Here is an 18526-nt window from a genome sequence, read left to right as displayed (position 1 = left end):
CCTTTCAGATATTCTCGAGTGTTTACCAGGAACATGACTGCACTGTGGCCAGGGCCCCTCTGCCCAGTCTCAGCCCGCGCTCCCCCTGGGGAGAGTTTGCTGGTGAGGCTGAGTATTGTCTTCAGGACCCCATGTCCCATAGACAGCGAGGCAGGGCAGCACTCAAACCTCTCCCCCCAGGCACAGCCTGGCAGCCCCCGCTCCACCCCCATGCTTCACGGGGAGTGCCAGCCCCCTCTGGACATCAGGGCCCACGGCCCAGGGCACCTCCAGAGTCAGTGCCAAGTCACACAACAAGGAGCCTAGGAGGTCACACTCCCAGGCTGATTTCAACAGCAGAACCCGCTTTTCAGACAAAATTTACCTGGAACTTTGATAGCTAAACATGAGAATGAAGCAGTTCTGTGGGGAGTAGGAAGGGCCAGATTACCTGGCCTCCAACCAGGGGCTTCCCCTTCCCCAGCGCCCCTCTGCCTAGTCCTTCCCCAAGGCACCCCCAGGGATTCTGAGAAAGAGTCTAGAACTCAGAGTTTTCTCCAGCCACTGTGTTACAGAAACCTGGGGGGAAGTTACGTGTGTGGATCACCCAGGCTCATGGAGAGCTAGGACCCCAGCCCCCACACTCCAAACCTCCAGGCCAAGCTCTCCTCCAGGACCCTCATGGCACCCCATCCCTCACATGGGAAAAGGGACACAGCAAAAAAAAAAAAAAAAAAAGAAGAAAAGTCTCATGGATTCAGATCCTCTCGTGTACCCAGCGCTGGGCAAAATGCCCCCACAAACATCAAATGCTTTATTTTTCATAACCCTATAGCCTACCTAGTATCATCTTTGTCTTGTAGATTAAAAAAATAAAAGAAAAAATGGACATTCAGAGAAGTTAAGTGACTCACCCAACCTGTGAAGGGCAAAGCCCACATTCCAACTCACCTGTGTGCCCTTAATCCCTCGGGGCAGCTTGGCAGAAAGCACCCCATCATGATGCCCTGGTGCTACCCCTCCCTCTGCGCCCCACCCCAAGCTTCACCGCACTCAGTTGACACGCCTCCTTCCCCAGCTCAAGGCACAGGCAGAGCTTCTCGCTAGTAACAGTGACATTAGCAACAGTGAGAAAGCCACCAGCTCCCTGCACCACGGCGCTCGCTAGGCAAGCTCTTCGTCCATTATCCTACCTCAGCCTTACAACACTCTACTCCCACTCCCATCTCACAGAGGAGGAAACCGAGGCACAGAGAGGCTGATGACTTGCCCAAGGCCACACAGCTAAGGAAGCCGCACAGCCAGGGCTTGAGCCCAGGCAGTCTGGCCCCGAGCCTGCACACCTCACCCCTGGGCACTGTCGTTCCCTACAATGTCTGCAGCTCCTCCACAGTGGCCACTGTAACAAGTGCCCCAGCTGGGGGCTAGCCCTCCTCCCCCGAGGCCCTTCTCTTCAGGGATCAGAGGCCAACTGGCGCCCCTAAGGGACGGACAGGGGAACGCCTACCTGGGAAGCACCATCAGCTCACTCACTCTCTGGCTGGATGGTAACCCTCATCCCACCTTCCAACCCCCATCCCTGACAGTTGTGGGCCCGCCCGCAACACTCAAGGATGAATACGAGGCCTATTGCGTGCCCAGCTTCAAGCAACGGGCAGGTGCAGAAAGCAGTGTCCTCACTGTCTGGCCAGAGGCTTGGGTCCCCAGTCATGCCCAAAGGGGTCGCCCCTGCCACCCCCAACCCCCTTCAGCACTGGCTGCACCAGATGTTGGCAACACTTAGAAACAGGGCTAAAAATAGTCTCTCTAATGAGTCAGTGCTAAGAATAACCCGGGCAAAGAGCCCTCTGGGTGAGGACATGCTGCCAGGGAGGCACCACCTCCTCCCACCTCCCCAGCCAGCCTGGTCCACGCTCCAGACTCTCCCTCAGAGCCCACCGCAGCCAGCAGAGAGCCTGGGATGTTTACACCCCCTCTGCTGAGTGGAGGGAGATGCAGGCACGCACACACACACTCCCTGACTGAAGGGGAAGGGGCATCAAATGAGCAGGTGGACTCCAGAGACCCACCCTCTCAAGGCGGAACTGACCCGAAGCACAGAGGCACTTGAGTGTCTTTCCCAATTCTAACAACGACCCCCCACAGGACACTAGGAGGCCACGCTCCCAACTCCCCTCCCCTCCCCTCATGCCTCCTCTGTGAAACGGGTCTCTAGCATCACTCAGACCGGTCACGAGCGGAACTGGGAGCAGACAGGACCAGCATTATCCTAACGGGCAGATGTCAACATGGGGGACGAATTGGACCTGGGGAATCAGAACCACATCAGATCCCATGACCAGGGGCCCCCTCATTTCTTCCCTGTTCTTCCCCAAAATGATCAGAACTGCTAGACTCATGGACATCTGGACATGAATTGCAGGTGAACAGAGCACATTCGCACGATGTCAGAGCCAAACCTCTCACCTGCAGGTGAGGGACAAGGTGACGAGCATCACTCTGCAGCTGAGGAGACCGAGGCTCAGAAAACAGAATTAACTTGCGAGGAGCTGCTCAGCTGGGGTGGCGCCTTACTGCCGTCTGCCAGCCCAGAAGCATCACCCAGGAGGCCGGGTGCTGGGCACAGCCCCATCGCCCAGCAAGGCCCAGAAGGAACAGGATACCCTCTATTGCTGCTGGGAGAGAGAGGGAAGGGGCCAGAAAAAGGTGAGGCTCCTCCAGGAAGAAAGCAGAACAGAGGAAGGAGGGAAAGAAGCGGATGTCCTGGCCATGGAGTCAGGAGCCCCGGCATCTAGTCACACAGCTCAGTTATAGATAACTGGGAAACGGAAATGATAACATAGGAAATTTCCCATGATCTGGGAAAACCATTTCCTAGCCTTCCCTCCAGGACTCAGTTTCTCCATCTGGAAAATGGAGCTTTGAACAGCAGGCCATTGAGATATCTGGACGCACATCATGACCACACATGGGGGTTGCAGAATGAATATTAGCATATCGAAGGCTCTAACAAGTCCTATAGCAAAGAAATCCATCCCCCCGCTTTTTTTTTAACTCACACTCTCCCAAACCTGCTGGATCACCAAACCCTTCCACAGAATGCATCTTGAGAAACTCTGGAGTTGGATCTGGGGTCAGCACTTCAAAGGTCTGCACAAGCCAGAAGGAAACAAAAGCTTGAAGCCTGCCCAGACAAAATACATCAGGACCTGCAGGCAGCCCCAAACCCTGAAAAACTCCTGGTAGCTCTGGGTGCTCAAGAGTCTAGGATCTCTGTTCTCTGGAGGCCTCCCTCATGACCCATCCAGGGTTTTGATTCCATCTGATCCTCAGCAATCCTCTTGAGAAGGGTAGAGAAGGGGTTAGTATTCCATGTCACACAGCTGGAGAGACTGGGACCCAAGAGACCAGAGAACTCGCCCAGGGCCACATAGTTGGTCTTTGGTGCAGACAGGAGAAACGGTGTCCTAAGTACTAAGCACCTGACCTCCATGATCCCACGTAATTCTCCCAACAACCCTTTGAGGAGGGCACTGGGGTTCTGCCCGTTTCATTGAGCAAGAAACGAATGGGCAAAGAGGTTCAGGCTCACATCCGAGGAAGGACACACAGCTGGCAAGTGCTACTGCCTGGGTTTCAACCCTGGTATCCTGAATCCAGAACTCAAGCCCTCAGCCCAGCCCTGCCACTCACTAGTTAGCAAGAGAGATTTCACCATTCTGAGCCTCCGATTCCTCACCCATAAAACGGGATGTATAAAAAGACTTGGGCGTTAGGTTATTGCGAGGATGAAATCTTCAAATATACAAAAGCGCTTAGCACAGTGTCTGGCATACAGTAGGTACTCAATATGCATGACCTCTCATTAAATACCACATCCTCCTATGGGAGTACATGCCTGAGCCTCAGGGCTCTGGGCTCCGCAGGCTCAAAGCCACCCATAGCTTCCTGGAAATTGACTTCTACCAACAAGTCCCAGGGCGCGCCCCTCCACATGGCCTCGCAGTCCAGGGGTTCCTTGGGTACCCTATGTAGGTGGGGGCTCTAGCGGCTGGGTTTCCCAGCCTGGGTCTCATCCTCTGGGGCCCCTAACTGGCCATCTCCCCCTCAGATCCGGGGATATCCCCAGTTTACCATGGGTCACAGGCCTCTCGCCACCCTTGCCCCAGGTCACGGGATGGGAAGGTAGGGGCTCTCCAGCTAGGCAGCTGATACCCTCATGACCTGCCTGAGCCTTCCCAGCCTTAGAGACAAGAGTTACAACCCACCCAGAGTTCACCACACTTCCTGTAGCTGCTCATCCCCGTGAGGTCACAAGATGGGCATCACCACCCAGTCGGCTGGCTGCTCAGGGATTCGTGTGCCCACTTTACAGACAAAGAAATGGAGTTCCCGACTTATCCTGGGCAGAGATCTAAGTCATAGAAAGTCTTCTGGCTCCTGGACCAGGACTCAGGGCTGAGTCAGGTCTCAGGCCAGGCAGGCCCACCAGAGCCAGTAGGGGCAGCAGAAAGGAGGAGATGAAGGCTCAGAAGGCTCCCAGGGGGCCAGGGGGAAGAAGGAGAGGTCTGAGCTCTGCGCCCCACCTGTCACTGCAGACCCTGCAAGTCCTGAGGTCCGGGAGCACCCCTAAACCCGAGTCCTCCTCTGCCCCACCCCAGCAAGGAAAAACGTGCCCAGCCCAACCTCAGACAACCCTCACCCTCACCTCTGGCGAGGTCTGGCTCTGCGCCCTCCACTGACAGGGAGCCTCCATTGGGGGGGTGCTCTCTATCTCCAGATCCCAAGTCAACCACTCACCCCAGGCACTGCTTCCTCTCACTGTTACCACAAGCACATGTCATCACCCAGGAAGCCCTACCTGACCACCCCCAGCCCTTTGTCTCTGCTAACCCCACAGGGCCGGCTCACCCAGCCACTTTGCTAAGATCTGGGCCCTGAACCCCTGTCCCCCCATTCTGGCTCCCACATGTGGAACTTGGTCTCACACTGAGTAGATGCTCCATAAACATCACTACATGGAGGGAGATCATCTCGCAGGCAGTGACTCCAAATATTTTGACCCTGACTCACAGAAAAGTATATTTTATTTGACCCAATATACACACACACGCACACAGCCCAGAGTGCGTATTCACATGTACATGAAACCCCCCAAAGCTGTACAAAACAACACTCACCAGCACTGTGCATTACACTTGGACGTTTCCTATCATTCTTTTTCATTTAATTTATTACTTCCTTTTCATTTCATTTTCACTGAGACCCAGTAAGCTGATTTCATGGCCTGATTAGGGTCCAAACAGTGGCCCTGATCCACAATTCAGAGAACAGCCCTCCAAGGAATCCACGTAGCCCCGCTCCCAGCCTGGCACACAACCCTCCATGCAACAGGTGCCCAAGAGAGCCATCCATTTGGCGGGCACTGACTCTGGCCAGGCCTGTGCTAAGCATTTTATTACAGTATCTCATTTCATCCTCCCCATCATCTTAGGAGGAAGGGACTGTAAGGAATTTTACATGTGAGGAAACTGAGGCCAAGGTCACAGGCTCAGGCAGGAGTCAAAGCCAGGGCCGCCGAATCTGGAGCCACGTGCTTAACCATCCTGCCCCATCCTGCCCTCCGGGTGAGTGGCCTTTAAACCCAGAGAGCTCCACCTAAGGAAGTCTACTCCCTTCAACTATAAAAAAGCCATTTCCTATATCAGTGTCATTCTTTATATTTGTTGACTGTGAGATTGGAGATGGCACAGGGAGAAGACAGTGCTCCCAGCTGGAGCTGATGAGCAGCAAGGCCAGCCCCCCATCTTCCTCTCAGTACACCCTGCTCCTTGGAAGAAAAGCAATGACAAACCCAGCAGTGTATTAAAACAGCAGAGACCTTTTGCCTACAGAGGTCCATAGAGTAACAGCTATGTTGTCATGCACAGTTGTGAGAGCTGGACCATAAAGAAGGTTGAGGCCAAAGAACTGATGCTTTCTAATTGTGGTGCTGGAGAAGGCTCTTGAGAGCCCCTTGGACTGCAAGGAGATCAAACCAGTCAATCTTAATGGAAATCAACCCTGACTATTCATTGGAGGGACTGATGATAAAGCTGAAGCTCCAATACTGTGGCCTTGATGCCAAGGGCTGACTCATTGGAAAAGACCCTGATGCTGGGAAAGATTGAAGGCAGGAGGAGAAGGGGATGACAGAGGATGAGATGGTTGGATGACATCACTGACTCAATGGACATGAGTTAGAGCAAATTCCGGAAGATAGTGAAGGACAGGGAAGCCTGGCATGCTGCAGTTCATAGGGTCTCAAAGAGTCGGCTATGAATTAGCTACTAAACAACAACAGCTGTTGTGGAGAGAGCCCTGGAAACAGGATCTCTTGTTATTATCCGCAGTCTACATGCCTAATCCTTGCCATCAGAAAGAATCAGCGTGAATCTGGTGTTTTGCTGCTTGCACACAAACATGCTCACATACCGTATGATGTATACTCGCGCCACGTGCATTAAGTCTCTTAACCCTCAGGATGAATACACACGCTGGGCCCTATGACTCTCATCTCCATTTGACAGAAGAGGAGACTGAGGCACCAGCATCACACAGCTGCAAAAGCAGCAAGGACAGGAATCGAGCCCAGACTGACCGGCGGCGTCTGCTCTCAATTCTGACGTCAGCGAGGAGCTCCTGCAGCCTGGCCACAGCCCACTAAGCACATCACGCCTATTCCCTTCTCACCCGAGCCTCGAGCCTCGCACGCATCTGGGAGACAGCAGAGGAGGCCAGGAGCGGCTCCTCAGAAGTGGGGCTGGCAGTCAGCTCTGGGGACTCCTGACTCCACAGGGCCCCCTCCTGCCCCTCCCCTGCATCACCTGCTTCTCTGATCCTGCTCGAAAGATAGCCCCAGGCCAGTGCAGCCTGCGGGACCTCATCCCCACTCACCCAGCTCCCCAGAGACACCCCCAAACAACACACACACACACGCCAGTAACATTGGCATCTAGTAACGCTAGATGCCAGTAACATTCCCTGTGTACGTACGCACACATGCCCACGTACCCAGGCGAGGGCAGCCCCTTGGAAGGAGGCCCCCAGGAACGCTCAGTTCCTCCGGAGGCCAGAGCCCAGGACCAGGCCCCTGCCCCAGCGCCAGCCCCAGTTTCCTCATTTTCCCTAGGGCTGTTTCTCACCCAGCCCCCTGCACCTTGGCCTGAGAGGAAGTTACACAATCCCCTGGGAGCTGCAAACTCTGCTGAGGACTACTCACAGTGCAGGGCGAACCACAGGCCCGGAAGGCCTCGCACACCCACAACCCCATCTGAGGCAGACGGGCTCCCAGCTCCCATCTCACTGACCCGGGGCTCCAGGACACTGCCTGGGCCCCTCCCTGCTCCCAGACTGAGTCTCTGACAGCCTCCACCCCTCACACAGCCTGGCCTCACAGGGCCCCAGGCCAAGCTGCCCCTGCACCAAGACGGAGAGGCACAGAGGGGCAAGAATTTGCAGAACTCCTGCTGGGTCCCGAATGGGTCAAACCCTAACCTGCACAGCCTCCCCGCCCCTCCTTAGTCAGAAGCCCCACAGTTCACCTCCTTCCTAACTGACCACATGTCTGTGACCTCAGCCCTGGGCTTTCCCAGGGTCTCCAGACACCCAGTTCACAGCCTCACTCTGGCCCACCTCGAAACGGACCCTGAGACCCAGCACGGTCCTGTGAAGCTCTGAGCCACCACACGAGCTTGTGGGAAAAGGCTCTCACTACATGAGATTTCAGAGGTTCCTCAGCCCCCAACACACTTCTCTAATAGCCCAAGACACTTGACGTTTCACTAGTGTTTCCTTCTCGGAGCTAAGGGATTCTCAGCACTGATAGGTAGATACCGCTTGTCAAGAAAGGCTGGAAGTCGCTGAGCTGTTATTAGTTGTCTGCACCTCAGAGTGGATGAGTTTACTAGGCCCGTTCACGAGTATATCTCAGGAAGGGACAGCGTAGCAGAGGGGAGACCAGGCAGGCCAAGGGACCTCGAGATGCATGGGGGGAGTGAACCCCAGAACTGGGAGGTCAGAGGGGCCCTGAGAGCTCTGACCCAGACTCTGGCTCGATCCTGGGCTTTCCCTGGGAGAGCGCACTCCAGAAGGACACAGAGCCTGGCCTGGGTGTACAAAGCCCCTAAGAATGACCTCTGGCTCCCACCCTTCACCGCTGGACTTGCAACAGAGCCTCAGATAAGGAATATGATAAGCACCTCTTATCATCCCACACAGCCTTGGACTCCCACCCAGCCGAAGAAAAAGTCAGGAATGATTTCCTGGGGCCCCAGGGCTCTCCTGAGAGCCCCTCATTTCTGCAGCCCTCATCAAAAGGCAGGGGCCCTCAGGGCCGTTCTGCCACAGCCCGCTGAGGCCTGGAGTGGCAGGAACCAGGGCTAGGCTCACGCGCCTCCAGCTCTGTGGACAGACAAGGGGAAGGGCTGGTTCTAGAAACCCCTCACCCCCTGGAAACAATGGCCCAGGGCCTCTTTGCAGGGACACCCTCCAAGATGCCCACACAGCCAGCCCCCCTCTCCCCAGTCCCAACGACCACCCGTGGTGGGGAGGAGCAGAACACCGGCCCCCCTCCTTTCTGATGAGGAGCCAGAGACTCACAGCACTCAGGGACGTCCCGAAGGCCACGCAGCAAGTTCACAGCAAATCTCAGGTTCCTGGCTCCCTTCCCAGGTCACAGTTTCTCAACCTCAACACAACTGACACTTGGGGCCAGAGTAACTCTTTCTTGAGGGGCTCTTTGAGCACTTTAGAACCTTTAGCAGCATCTCTGGCCTCTACCCGCTAGATGCCAGTAGCATTCCCTGAGTTGTGACAACCAAAAATGTCATCAGACATCACCAAATGTCCCCTGGGAGACAAAGAGAACTGCTGCCCTAAAAGGACCTGAAAGCCAGGCGCCTGCCAATTCTAACTTGAAGGGTATCTGCTGCGAGAGCTGTAGATGTGCCAGGCAGGAGGGCCTGGAGGCGCTGGTGAGTACCCCGTGGGCTCAGGACTCTCTGGGCAGAGCTGCCCCCCGGCAGGCAGTACCACTTGGGAATCTCATCCCAAGACCGCCTCCCCAACCCCAACCTACAAACCAGCCTCCTCCCTGCCATTCAATATTTCAGTGGTCTTTCAATTATTTTGATCACACACCCCTGTGAGTAACAAATTTTGAGCACCCCCAATATAAGCTTCTTTTCTCAGGAAGTGTTAACAAATGCCAGTGTATGAATATGTCATGCATATGAGCAAACATACACAAAAATAGATCTAGAAAAAAGACGAGGAGGGAAATATAAATTACACTCAGGATGAGATACTGTTACAGTTTCAACAGCTCACCAGGACAGAAACAAAATAGTCTACTGATACCAAGTATCAGTGAAGATACAGAGCAATAGGAACTCTTAGGGGTCATCAGTGAGGAGCAAATTGGTGTGACCACTTCACACAGAATTTACTAAAATTGAAATATGCGTCATATACCCTGCAGCAATACTCTAGCAGTTCCGCTCTATACGGACTCTGAAGAAATGTACACACCAACAGAGCAGGAAGCACATTCCAGGATGTTCTTCCAGCATTGTTCACAGCAGCCAAAAAAGGCAAGCGACCCAAACGTCCATGAGTGGTGGGATGGATACAGACACGGTATCAAGTTCACACAGTGGATGCTGATACGTGAACGCAGCCACTCACAACAGCGTAGCCAGATCTCTCCACTGGTCAACGAACATGCCCAGTGTTACTCCAGCTGCATAAATTTAAAATCGGGTGAAACTAAGCTCTGCTGCTAAAGGCCACAGGTAGAGGTGGTAACATGATCAAGGCGAGCAAGGAACTGATTATCTTAGAAGTCAGTAGAGGGACTTCCCTGGTGGTCCAATAGTTGGGACTCCAGGCTACCAAAGCAGGAGGCAGATGTTTAATCCCTGTTTAGGGAACTAGGCTACTGCACACCCACACTGAGGGAAAAAAAAAAAAAAAAGTCAGGATAGTGGTTCATTTGGGAAAGGGCTTATGACCATGGTGGAGCACACAAGTTGATTTCAAATGCAGGTTACATTCTATTTCTTCACTGAGGTGGTGGTAACCTGGGTGTTCACATTTATAATTATTTGTTATATTATCCATATAGGTTTATGCTCTTTTTGGCAATTAGGCTATATTTCACAATAAAAGGAGGGAGAAAAGGATGAGATACAAATACATCGAAATAGAAGTTCTAATAGTTTCTTCCCCCACCTGGCTTTGCGAACCATTATGATTCGGCCAAAGCGGATGAGATCCTATATCTGGTCACGGGTCTGGAGGAGCCAGTGACAACCAGGGGTGTTTGTAGAGGGCTCTTCCAGCTGCCCCTCCGCCCACAGGACCTGGGTACCACAGCCCTTTTCATCTCCGTCTGAACCCTGGAGCATCCTAGCCACCATATGCCCCTGGTGGCCCAGGGGAGAGAGTTGCATGAAGCTAGGCTCTCTCATGCCCACTTCACCCTGCCCTGGTCTGCTCCTCCGGGTCCCTGACAGCAGAGTTCAGAGGCCCATGCTGGGAAGGCACTGGAGGAAAAGGGCAGGCCTCACTCATCCTATAAATACACCGAAAGAAGGAGGGAGGCAGAAAAATGAAATGAAGAAGATGGAGAGGAGGGGGACAGAAAGCAGGACAAGGAGACACACCTGCATCGAGGGCTGAAGTTCCAGTTGCTGTGGAAATAGAAGGACGGAGGTGGGAGGGGCAAAGGAAAGAGAGAAAGGAAAAGAGTGCTTGGGGCGGGGGAGCAGACGCACCGCCCGCAGTTCCGAGCCCAAGTCTCAGGGCCCAGCACAGGCGGGTCCAAAGAGGCCTGTGTTAGGCCCGATTAGCACCACGTACCCCAGAGCCCAGGGCCTCAGCGAGAGGCGAGGGGCTCAGGGGCCAGCAGCCTCCCCGTGGCCTCACCTGGCACTCAGCAGACTCCAGGTCTCCTGCAGGGGAGGGCCCGGTCCAGGGGGAGAGGCCCCTGGGCCTGCAGAGGCGACCCCCCCAGTGGGAGGACCCAGGGTCCAGAGAACAAGTCCTTCCTGGAGTCTTCTCAGCGGGTGAGAAGCGCTGAGCCAAGTTCTAGGCATGGGCCCAAGCCCTTTTGTAAAAACTTTCCCTTGGCCAGGGAAGAAGGCTCTTCAAGGGTGAGCAGGGGGAATAAACTGGGAGCCTGGGATTAACATATATACATTGCTATATATTAACATATGTAAAAAGGATAACCAATAAGAATCTACTATATAGCAGTAGGTTACTGGATAGCACCGGGAGCTCCAATCAATATTCTGTAATGACCTATATGGGAATGTGTGTGTGCTCAGTCACGCCTGACTCTTTGCAACCCCATGGACTGTAGCCCACCAGACTCCTCTGTCCATGGGATTCTCCAGGCAAGAATACTGGAGTGGGTTGCCATTTCCTCCTCCAGAGGATCTTCCCGACCTAAGGATGGAACCCGAGTCTATTGTGTCTCCCGCACTGGCAGGTGGATTCTTTACCACTGAGCCACCTGGAAAGCCCCACAGAGTCTACAAAAGAGTGGATGTATAGCCTGGCGGGTTACAGCTCATAATGTCTCAAGGAGCCGAACACGACTGAAGCGACTTAGCATGCACGTGTGCCTAACCGATTCACTTTATTGTACATCTGAAACTAACACAACATTGTAAAGCAACCATACTCCAATAAAAATTAATTTGAAAAAAAAAGGAAGAATGTTCTTAAGACCAAAGGGCCAGGTGCTGGCACGTTTGTGGTCATTTAGTCCCTGGCTCTGTACGATAACACATCGCTCTGACTTTCTCTGTTCTCTGCAGATACTGAAATTTCCCCCCTCCCCGCTCCCAGGCCATCAGCTTTGGGAAAGGAGCTGTGTCTTTATTCCCACCCATCCTGCTTGGTTCGCACAGTGCTAGGCACCCAGTCTGTCCATCACTGCTGACCCGAGTGTATGCTGGAGTGGGTCCCCCAGCCTCCCTGGGTCCCAGTCCCCTCCTCTAGAAAACACGGGGGCAGTGCCAGCTGGCTTCTGAGGCCCGCAGCCCTGCAGCCCCAGTCAGCTGGCCCCGCGCTGGCAGGGGCAGCTGAGAGAGACAACACCTGGCCAGGGCGAGGGGGGCGGGGACAGCAGCGGCAGGGGGGGCACAGGATAGTGTGTCACCTCCTGGCCACCCTGCACCCCTCAGGGACTGTAGGGGGCTGGGGCAGCTGCTGTCCCCAAACCAGTTATAAACAAGGCAGAGGACAGGCTGTGACTTCCCTAGGCAAACAGGGGAAAACAAACCGGAGCCCCACCCCACAGACCCACTGGTGGAACTGGGGAGTGGCAGGGGTGGGCAGGCAATGGGCAGGGCTGCTGCAAACTCTGTGCAGGGAGAGACAGGCTGGGAGCCCACCAGAGAGGGCTGGGCCTGGATCCCTGCGGGCGGGTGGAGGCAGGGGGTTCCTGCTTGGTTGCTTCCCTGGGTCTTAGGTGGTGATGCTCCTGCAGGGCAGAGACCTGGGTAAAGCATCTGTGTGTCCTTGGGTCTGGGCCCATTTCACACTCAGCTACGCCCTCCATGAAGCTGTGCTGAGCACCCGGTACATAGCTAGCTTCCCCTGGCTTCCAAGGAAGACTCTGCTACTACAGGCCTTGGGGCAAGCCCACAGGGTCACCCCAACTATCTGCTGCCCTCAAAGCCCAGGACCCCCTAAAAGATGATGGAGACATCTCGACCCCCAACAATGACTCCCATCTGCCAGCCCGGTGTTTCCAGGATGAGGAGAGCAGAAGGGAATGGCTGTTTCTTGCCTGTGTTTGATCATTTTTATTATTCACCAAAAATGCAGTTCAAACAGTGATCAAATACCCTCTATGGGGTGGGAAAGTCAAATAACATGGTGGACCTTTTGACAGCCTCACTTAGGGAGAGTGAGGGGCTGTTCTGGACACCCACCCCCTGAAGCCAGAAATGCTATTCTGGTTCCAAGCTTGCCCCCAGTACTGAAGACTTTCGGGACTGGCGCTGTCCACCTCACCCTGCCTGAAGCAGTCACTATTTCCTGAGCACTTGTCCCCAAGGGTGGGGCCAAGACTGGACACTGGTCAGTTTAATGGGATGTAGGGGCAGAGAGTCAGGATGGAGGAGGGAAGGATGGCCATACCAGAGACTGCTGCTGCTGCTGCTGCTAAGTCGCTTCAGTCGTGTCCAACTCTATGCAACCCCATAGACGGCAGCCCACTAGGCTCCCACTAGGTTCATCCCTGGGATTCTCCAGGCATGAACAATGGAGTGGGTTGCCATTTCCTTCTCCAATGCATGAAAGTGAAAAGTGAAAGTGAAGTTGCTCAGTCGTGTCCGACTGTTAGCGATCCCATGGACTGCAGCCCACCAGGCTCCTCCGTCCATGGGATTTTCCAGGCAAGAGTATTGGAGTGGGGTGCCATTGCCTTCTCTGATACCAGAGACTAGTGGTCACCAAATGATCTCACAGTGGTCCCTGCCCCTGGGGACCTGGCTTTGAAAAGCAGACGGGCCTAAGAGACCCTGGGCAATCGGAGACCCAGGAAACAGAAAGCTCTAGCCTGGGTAGTCACAAAAGAGTAGGTTATCAAAGAGTAGGTTGTCAAAATGGGGTCCCAGGACCAGAAGCATTAGCATCACTTGAAAGTGCGCCAGAATTGTAAACTCTAGACCTATAGGAATCCACTCAGAAACCGTGGGTGGGGCTGGGGGACAGTAAATGTTCTACCAATCCTGATGCTGACGCCCACCTGACAAGAACCACTGTCTGAGAGACAGGGCATCAAAATCATCACACATACTAAAAAAATAATATTGATGCCCACGCCTCTCCCCAAAGACTCAGGTGCAATGGTATTTTTTAAGAGCTCCCCAGGTCATCCTAATATCCAGCCAGAAGTGCAGTCAGATGGAGCAGTTCCCTGGAAAGGTAAGCCTACAGGGACAGATGATTTGCCTATAGGGAGGGAAGCAGAGGAGGGACTGTCAGGAAAAGGGACCAGCATGAACAAGGGCTAGGATGAGGAATATGCTCCTTTCGTTTCCAGAGAGCCTGTTGGAATTCCTGAATTAATCTCATGTCATCCCCTTTGACTGTGGGACCCCGCTACGTGGACAGGAGCCAAGAATGCGGCCTGGCCCCCAGGAAGATGGACAAGGGTGGGGATGACCGGAGCTCACTTTCTTCCTTCTTAAGAGACAGTAAAGAAAGCTGATGATGACTCTGCCTCTTGCTTCTGCCCCTCTTGGTTGCTACCTGCTCTCACCCATTGCTCCACAGGCAACAAAGCACTTCCTGTGGGCATGATGGTAAGTCCCAGATCCAGCCTTATGGCTGAGATCTTATCTCTGTCTTGGTGTCAGTGCAGACAAGGAGATCTGTATGAATCTCTGGTGCAGAGTGCAGGAGGGCCAGGCAACACGAGGGCAAGGGAGGGCCTCTGGTCAGGAGTCAGCAGTGACCGGGCCCGATGCACTCCAAGCAGTCTCAGGGGGCAGGGCCGGGCAGGGCAGGGGTGGTAGATGCTGCAGGCCTGACCATCTGCTCTGCTGTCGACTGTGGACACCAGGCTGGGTGTGGTACAGCACGGGGTGCTGAGGACTGTGGCCATGGAGTCTGCAAAGCCCCACTGAAGGCATTTTGCTTGAGGATCTTAGACCCACGAGGGAGGCCTGTTTGCAAGCCATAGGTCTTTATTTCTCCCCTAGAGCTCTCTATGCCTCTATTTCCTCACCTGGAAATGAGAAATGAAGAAGTTAAAGGAGTTAATTATGATGACATTTCTTGGAGCACAGCAGTGTTCTAAGTGCTGTAAAGGCAGCGAGCAGCAACATACTCAGCCCTCCTGACAGCGCTGTTTGCAGGCACTACCATACTCCTCGCGTTCTGGGTGTGGAAACAGAGGCACAGTGCAGGACAGCAGCTGGCCCAGGGCCACAGAGCAAGTGGCAGAGCTGAGATTCCACACCTGGCGGCCTGGCCCCAGAGCCCGTGCTCTTGACCGCCCCCCAACTTGGGGGCACTTAGCCCAGTGCTCAGTACCCGGTGGCAATGGCTCTGTCCCAAGAAAAGCTGGCTGATGGCTCCACGGGGGCCAGCCTTTAGCGAAAGCTCTATGGGGTGGACTTGGGCTGCCCCCTACCTCCCCCGCACCCCATACTCCACCCTTTCTGAAGCATCTCCTGTCTGGGTGCTTTGGCCAAAGATGGATAGAAGGCTCATGCTGGAGGGGACCCCACCGGTGATGGAGGCTCATAGATATGGAAACGGAAGCTAAGGGAGACAGGGACTGGCCCAGCCACATGGCCTGTCAACACGGGGTCTCCTGGGTTCTTCTCAGGACTTTCACTGCCGTCCGGCTCTCACCCAAGTACTTTCCCGGCTTTTTCTCCTCATCTGATTAAACAAGTGCCTACTGAGGGCTGCACTGTAAGGGCATGTTTGAGGTAGCCAAGGAGACCCAGGAAGCCTTGTCTGAAGACATCTCTTCCCCCAGCCAGGCAGGAGAGTTCTCGCCGGGGGACCCTTCAGTCACCTGGGTCAGCAGCTCAGAAGAGCAGTCAGGAGACAGGTGTGCCCTGGAGAAGGGGCTTCAGCAAGTCCCATCACTGCTCAGAGCAGGAGATCCCGATGGGGAAAAGAAGGTTCCTGTCACACCACGCCCCAGCCTTGTAAGGGAGAACTCCTGGGAACCCTGAAGTGGTCTTCTGCAGGGACTGAGAACATGGATTTTGGACTCAGTTGGGCCTGGGTTAGAATCCCTACCACTTCCAGGCTGTGTGACTTCAGGCAACCTGCTTAACTTCTCTGAATCAGTATAATGAAAATAATAATTTCTACCTCATTCTGAAGAGTAAATACACAATAAATGTTGGCAACTATAGTTTATGACTAAGTTTTATTACAATATTGCTCTATTATAGCATAAAGAGAGTAGATGCATATTCTATTAATATTATTTTTACATGCTCATAGACATGTGTGTACACAATTCATCTACATACATGTATCTAGATACCCACGATCTCATAACCACACACACAAACTCCCATCAATCACACACACCCCACACAGATACAGAGCAGCCTCTGGACTCACCATGTGCCAGGCACCTGACTCCTCACAGCTGCCTGTGAAGTGTGTGCATTTTTACCTCTCTTTTCAGACGTGGATACATACATCATATGCAAAAACACCCACTGCGTCCTGGGATGTGGACACTGCTGGCAGCTCCAGGAGCCCTGAACCTCCCCCCTCCCCCTCTGAATCAGAGGAGGCCAACCCAATTTCCACGGTCATCTCCAGGGCAGCCCCAAGCTGGGCCCCAAGTGCTGACTGCCCTCCATCCCTAGGACAAAGGCCCAACCTGGCTTGCATGCCAGCTGCGGTTGGGGAAACCCCAGTTGCCGGCAGAAACCAAGTCAACTTTGAAAAGGAAGAGACAGAAGCCGGGGGGTGGCTAGGCCACTCCCTGTGGGGGCAGGTGCTAAGTAACTCTATAAACTCTGGCTAATGATGCAATTACAGCCATAAACAGAGCCCCAGGAGGGATGGGGCCAGAAGCCAGACCCTCAAAGGGCAGCCAGGCTTGAGGGGTGGGAAGCCCCTCCCACCTGCTTTCCAGCTGAGAGGCAGGAGGGAGGCCTCACTGGCCGTGGGGTGAGCGCTGGGGACCCCCAGCATCCCCGAGCACTGGACCGGCTCCTGCGAGCCCCGGCCCACCCTCCTACCCACCTCCAACTGTGAGTTACCAGGCCATCAGCCCCTCAGAAGCTCAGGGGCTCTCTCAGGACTGAGTGCTCACCTAAGGAGATGTCCCCAACCATTGCACCCTTTCCACAGAGCACAGAATCAGGAAACCTGGGCTCCCATTTGGCTGCACCTCAGAGAGCTGAGCTGAGGGCAAAACAGCCCTCACTGCAGCTGTAGCAGGCCTCGTAAACTGTAAGCAACGTTGGCTGCGCTCCCAGACATGCAGAGCACACAGTCACCCTAAACAGCTCTTCGTTTCCATTGCCTGGTTTCCAACTCTTCTGCCTGAGAAGCCAGGAGGCAGGCAGAATGAAGGGGTCCGTGTGAACTGCTATTTTTCCCCATGGCTGGGTAAACTGAGGCAAGATCCAGGCATACCTCAGACTACCAGGTAAAGCTCCGGAGGCAGCCAGCCCTTCCTCCGCCTGCCTCTTCTGGCCTGCCTTTAACTCTTGCCGGCTGTCTCTCCCAGACTTGTGATCTCCCTGAGGGCAGGGCCTGGTTCTGCTCTGAAGTCACCCACACGAGACCAGCCCCCCCACCTTCCCCTCCACCCCCAGTTGGCCAAGAGTGCCAGGTCTTGGGCGGGTGGAATCAGGGTTCTGAACCCACATCCCAGAGGCGTCACTGGGGACCGACACCAGCCTTGTCCCATTCCCGGCTCAACTAAGTACCCCCTCCCCACTCAAGGGTTAACTATCACTATCACAAGGATTAACTATCACTTCCCCGGAGAACGCTAAGCCAAAGGGCTCGAGTTTGGTCCAGGAACTGTTCACGCATAACCACCCCCAGAACACACGCGCGTGAGGTCGACGCCAGGGGTGGGCGCGGCATCGGAGAAGGACTCAGCGGTGAGGGGTTGGCCCGACGAGGAGGGGGTGGCGGAGCCCAGGGCAGACGAGCCCCGCCCCGGGCGCCCTCCCTCCACCCCTAACCCCCGCCTCCCTCCCTCCCCCTGCGAGCCCGGCAGGGGAGCGCCGGGCGGCTGCGGCGCGAACCTGCTCGCGCAACCCTGAGCAGCTCTGGGCAGCCGTGCGTGAAGCCAGAACTGCGGGCGGGAGGGAGCCGAGGGGAGGGGAGCCGAGCTGGCATCAGCCCGCTCCCTTCGAGAAGGCGAGCGTACTCGCCGCTTCGGCCGAGTGGTTGATCGGGGTACCGGGGGCGGGCGGGGACGGCGGAGAAGAAGTGCTGACTTGGGGGTGGGACAGCCTGGGGTTGGGAGGTGCAGACTCAAGGAATCGGGGGAAGGGGGCGTGTTTTCCGGGATTCAGGACCGGGAAGGAGGGGGGATACTCTGGGGGCGGGTAGATGGCTGGGAGCTGCAGGGAAGGCAGGAGTGGTGTGATCTGAGGTTGATGTTCCCTAACGTCGTGGAATAATGCAAGGGGGAGAAAAAGACTGCTCTCGGGCACACCAGGGGACGCGGGTTGGAGCGGCTTCTTCAAGAGACCGAGGGGGAGGAAGGGGCGGGAAGGGAGGAAAGGATGGTACTTCCAGCCGCAGCACCCCCCAGCAGCCCGGCCCCCGGGGCGTGGCGCCGCTCCGGCCCGCCCACTCCCCGGGACCATCCAGGCAGGGCCTGGCCCGGCCGGACTCGGCCCCCACACACTCCCCTACCTCCGGCGCCCTCCCCTGTGCCACCCGCCGCCCCAGCCGCGTCCGGTGGAGAAGAAGCGGGCGCTGGGCCCACACGCCCTCAAAACTTCTTGCAAGTTCACTCCCACGCCTCCCGCCC

At 55.2% G+C, this 18526-nt stretch overlaps 1 protein-coding gene across 1 annotated transcript in view; it reads right to left on the bottom strand.

The window, feature by feature from the left end:
- Nucleotides 1-18526, bottom strand: part of TFEB (transcription factor EB) — a 47457-nt gene that overhangs the window by 28373 nt on the left and 558 nt on the right. The window lies entirely within an intron of this gene.

This window comes from Capra hircus, chromosome 23, assembly GCF_001704415.2.
Source record: "Capra hircus breed San Clemente chromosome 23, ASM170441v1, whole genome shotgun sequence".
Lineage (NCBI taxonomy): Eukaryota > Metazoa > Chordata > Mammalia > Artiodactyla > Bovidae > Capra > Capra hircus.
The sequence above is the reverse complement of the archived record's forward strand: the minus strand, read 5'-3'. Positions and strand labels throughout refer to the sequence as shown.